The following is a 5,540-nucleotide window of genomic DNA, read 5'->3' on the forward strand; positions in this document are numbered from 1 at the left end:
TTTGGCCTCCAAGCTGTCACTTCATCTCCCATGCACTACCATGGCACAATAACGTGAAACTCTGCCTGCACTACCTTATGCTGCGTTACCCTAAAGAATTCTGAGGACAAATACATGACTGAGAAAGGCCCTAGTGTCCTCTCAGATCCATTGCCATAGGTTCAGTGTTTCTGCTTAGAGTGACAACTAATTTTGAACAGAGAAAAAAGAAAATTGGGAGGTAGAATTCCTCCTTTGGTGTTTCCTTAGCAAGCATAGACTCCTTGCTGTTCACAAGGCAAAGACAACCCTGAGGTTCCCTAACTTCTGGACATTTTTTTTATTTCTAAATGCAGACTTGAGCATACGTTGAGTGGATGTCAGAGGGGATCTTAAAGACAGGTCTTTAAATAAGGCACATGTCAAAATGACAAAACAAACCAACAACCAACCAACCAAGCAAATAGAAAAACCCACCACAAACTCAAAACTTTAAACTCATACAAAAACTCAGGAAACAGAGGAAACCTCACTCAGAAAAGTCTCCCTGTAGCACCACAGGAACTGTGATACCTTACTTGTATATGATTAGATAAAACTTTGTATGATAAAAACATATATTAGACCTAAGTTATCCCAGAATTGCCTGATTTCTTCAAATAGATACACAATTTCTTAATTGAATTCTGAAAGTCTTTTATCTCAAGTGCACAAAAGAAGGGGAATAAGAATAAATCCCAGATAAGAATCTACCTTCCTCACCCCAAAGTGAAGAACACTTGTCACTGAACCACAGTTGAACTTGCACGTAATCTGGCAGCAGAGAAAACATTGCTTTGACACAATATAGCTCATATGAAATTTGGAACAGCACAAGAGGAGATGGATACAAAAAAGTTGCATAATAGAGAACTGTTAAAACAAGCTGTTAACTTTCTGGAAAAGTAATACGCAATCTGCCTGCAAGCTACTGATCCGTAAAAAGCCAAATAATTTTTAGTGAAACTACTTGAAGTGATTTTTGTCCAATCTTCTCTCCCAGGAGAAGAAGTCACCACCCTCTCCCCCAACCCCACTCCCCAGACCTTAATTTTCTGGAACATATGGGAAGATTAGTGCATAAAGGAGAGAACATCTGTTTCTTTTCATCATGAAACTAAAGATGGTTTCCTCTGTACAGAAGATTGCAGCCCTTAAGATCTTGAGACTGTTAGTATTTGTTATTTAAATGCAAGCAGACAAGAATTTAACAGGGCATTATTTCCTTTTAATATGTATGTGTGAATTTGCGTTGTCAATTAGTTGTCTTGCTTTATTCCTCTAGCACATGGGACAGCATGCAGGAGTAGGGGAGCAGTTCAGGTAATCCTCACATGATTTCAATCTTATCTTTTTTTATGGCTTTAACAGGCAACCTCTCCCACATGGTCAGCAGCATTCTGATAGAATTTCAACCAGGATTTTGGTTTGTTTTCCTCCTGGAATACCAGGGTGACCCTGGTATTGAGGCACTTTTTTAAACGCACACAAACAGGTATCACTGGAAAAAATCCTATTGGAAACAAATGTATCTCCTGTGCATACCATTAACACTGTGTGTTATGATTATATCATTGTAGATGACAAGCTCTTTCCTTTTCCTAGGACTGGCATTGTTAGGTTAATTGATTAACACAATAAACTCAAGAGCAAGTCTTGATGTTCCCAACTCTTATGCTACTGTCAACCCCAACTAGAGGAAATGATGGAGTTTGCATTCTGTCTCCTTAGATTGTTCCGTTCATATGGTTAACATGTTCTCTAAAGACAGGAAAGTCTTTTAAACATAAGCAAGGAAAAGCTGGAGTTGTCTTTCTCATAGCTTAATTTCTACAGCTGAGGATTTAAAGGTGTCCAGTGCCTGCAGATTTATGCTTTAACCCACATATCAGAGATCCAATGAAATGTATGGTGTCACTGTAAGGCATTCACTACTTCAGTCCAGAAACTATTTTTCCCACTCTTCTCTATAGCTAGGAAAAATAGATAAGTCAAAGAGAATGCCAAAGCTCTGAGGACTTGGCTAAATTCATCCTTATTACCTTTCTCAGAGAATCAGAGACAACAGGGCTAAAAGGGACTCTAAGATATCATCTAGACCATTTTTCTGCTCTGAATTAAGAATTATTCTCTCTAGACTACTCTTGACAGATATTAGCCTACCCTGTTGTTGGAAACTTCTGGCAGCTGAAACACCTCACTGTTCCCACACAGTCTATTTCAGGCTCCTCCTATTCTTACAACTAGAAAAAGACACCTGATTTCTAACCTGAATTTATTTTTATAAAATCACAGATATTTAGGTGGGAAGGGATTTCTGGAAATCTACAGTCTAACCTTCCATTCAAAACAGGGCTAAGTTGAAAGCTAGATCATGTTGCTTAGGGCTTTCTCCAGTTGAACTTGGAAAATTTGCACAATTTCTTTGATTAATCCCTTCCAGTGTTTGATGGGTTTCATTATGAGTCTTCTTTTTCTCATATCTATTTGGAATTTTCTTTGCTGCGAAATATGTCTGTTGCCCCTTAGCCTATCACTATGCATCTCCAAAAAAGAAGAGTATGACCCTCTATTTTCTGTAATCACCAAAGAGGTAACAGGAGATAAGCAATAATATCCCTCTCAGCTTTTTCTTCTCCCAGCTGAACAAACCCATCTCCCTCATCCTCTCCTCCTACATCATAAATCACCTTGGTGGTCCTCTGCTGGTCTTGCGTCCATTCACAAACATCTTCCAGCCAGTCATCCCATTTCCAAAATGTCCAAAACCAATGTTTTCCTCCACTTTGCCAAACATCAAAACTCTCCTCACACTCCTCTCCAAACTAAGCAAACCCAGCTCTTTCATTCTTGCCTAGAAGGCATGTTTTCTGGGCCTCATTCTTGTTGCTCATATGGGGACTTCCTCCAATTTGTGCTCATTTTCCTTGACCTGGAGACAGTGTGCACCAGCCAAGATCATGTTTATGCTCAGTACAAAGGAAGGATTATTTCAAGGATATTTCATTCAACATAATTATTTATACATCCCCGGGTAACTTTAGATTTTTCCTTTGTATTATGAATTTGCAGATTCATGGTCAATATGCACCCCAGTGTAACTCTTTGATCCTTTTCTACAGAAACATTTCACCAGTCATTTTCCAGCTTGCATTTAGATTAAAATTGGCAACTATATGAGTTTAACTCCACACACATTTCCTTGCTGCATTACATCCTAATTTATTGATCTTTTTTCCAGACCTGCAAAGGTTACCTTGAATTCCAATGTGGCTCCCCAAACTGCTTGCATCTCTTCTGCTGTCTCTGCTTCTCTTGATTAAGTTGACTCATGACTTTCACCCCAGCTTACTCAGCTGCACGTCTCGGGGATGGAGCGGTTCTCCCAAGAAGGAAGTGCTTGTACACATATCTACAATTATTCTCTCCTCCTTTTACTCAAAGTTCACTATGCAGGACTGCAACAAAGAAATACTTTCTTTCACTACAGAGCTGGGAACAGGATTTGAAACAACCAGTTCCATTTCCACTGCACTTCTTAGATCAATTTCATGCATAACTTTTGTTTGTTCTGCAATGTCATATAGACCAAAAAATGCACTAGAGCTGGTAGTCTTTAACCATGTACCTACTGACATCATGTAACCAATGTATTTTACACATGCTCTCCTGGATAGTGTGTTGGCACTTACACTATATACGTATGTCTCCTACCATGATGTTCAAGAACTCCCACTCAGCTCAGACACAAGTTGGACAGACCTATGTCTCATCGTGGACATCTCTATGGAATCTACAGACAATCCCTAAAACCTACAGGTTTTTCTTAGAGTCTTCAGAAGAAATGAAAGAATCCCTTTGTTTTATTTTCAGGGAGAAGCTATTGACAATACTTCTGTAATAAACTATTTCTTTTAAAATTTATTCTTAAAACCAAATTTGCTAGCATCCTAGAACCACCAAAGCTGCTCTAGACATTGAAACATTACATATCTGAAAATGAATATGTTTGACCTATACCTGATATATTCTTGGCACCTGCTTCAAAATCCATCAGTCAGTGGACTTGGAGAAACAGGGAACAATAGGAGCCTGTGTGGGCCAAAAAGGTCCGCTTACAGTGATCTGATTCCAGGCTTAAGGCTCAGAGGAGAAATTGCAGGAAAAAAAGAAGAGCCATTTTGCCTTCCAGCTATTACTACTGAAAATCCATTTTAAAAAATGTATTTGAGAACTATTTAAAATAACAAAAACCACCCCCAATACAGCATATCAGAAAGATATTATCCCAGTCCGATTGCAGGTTCCTTTCTCTATACTCAGCTTGAGAGTCTAAGAACGATGAGAAACCTCTATGATTACAAATCCTCCGTGTATCTTACACCTATTTCACTGGGGAATGAAAATGCTTCAGAGCAGTCATTCCAGATGATTTCCTATAATGCTGTTATCTGACTATGGGGCCTCTTCCTAACTATTTTTTATATCCTGTATCCAGGCAGATTTCCTTTTAGTGACATCCACTGATTACATGGACTCTTTCACAGAGTAGAAGGCAATGTCCTCCATATTATTCTTTTTGTCTGCCTTTCTCATTGTACCTTCACAACTTGTACCCCTGCCTATCTGCCTCATGGACCCATTAAGTTCCATACTGCCTCCCATCACTTTAAGATTAAGCTTATTAATGTTTTTACTATTTGTCTTCCAGGACTATATAGTACCTTCCCTCTCCAGCCCATGGCTGTCCTTGTGGTGGGAATTTCACCCTCACATAGGAAAACAAGTAAAAAAGCAGGCGTGTGGCCTTTGCCAAGAGTCATTTCTGCGGAGACCATTTGGGGGGCCCTGCTGTCCCACAGAACTTAAATTGGGACCTTTCAGCAGCTTATGATTTTACTTGAAAGAGGAAAAAAAAAACAGAGCTGTTGAGAGAAGTTTCCCAAGTGAAACTTAAGGCTCAGAAGGCAAGAAAAGAAGGTTCTTTTTTTAAAATATAAACTGCTATAAACTATAGCACTATAAACTGCTGCTCTGGAATTGAGATAAATTTAGTATGGATTCATCACGGAGAAGTAACTTCTCCTGGTATGTGAGCTATCTGTGAGCTTTTGAAACTGTCTTCACTGGACTCTATAGAGGAGTAAACAGAATGGCATGTATCTCACTGTATACATGCTCTTTCATGGGAAAATACAATTTAATCCCCGGAATTTCAGCTCTCCATGTTCTGTTCTTAGCCAGACAGCTGATTTTAGAAAAATCTTTTATCTTCAAGCAAGACAAGAAGCAAACAGCATTGACTGCAAGTGGTCAGAAGCAAAGTTTCTACTGCAAACACTGAATGCTTTTTAGCTGTTTCAAGCATCTGACTTCTGGTTAATAGTGTTCTATGAGCGAAGGAGAATGAACAAGAGAGAAAAGGAAGAAATAAGAAATTAGAGGGCTGATTAGGGATCTAAGCAGATCTCTTTTTGTCACATAAAGTCATTTAATATTTTTTGAGTTTAAAGAACAACATA

The sequence above is a fragment of the Phaethon lepturus genome, unplaced genomic scaffold, assembly GCF_000687285.1.
Source record: "Phaethon lepturus isolate BGI_N335 unplaced genomic scaffold, ASM68728v1 scaffold12697, whole genome shotgun sequence".
Taxonomy (NCBI): domain Eukaryota; kingdom Metazoa; phylum Chordata; class Aves; order Phaethontiformes; family Phaethontidae; genus Phaethon; species Phaethon lepturus.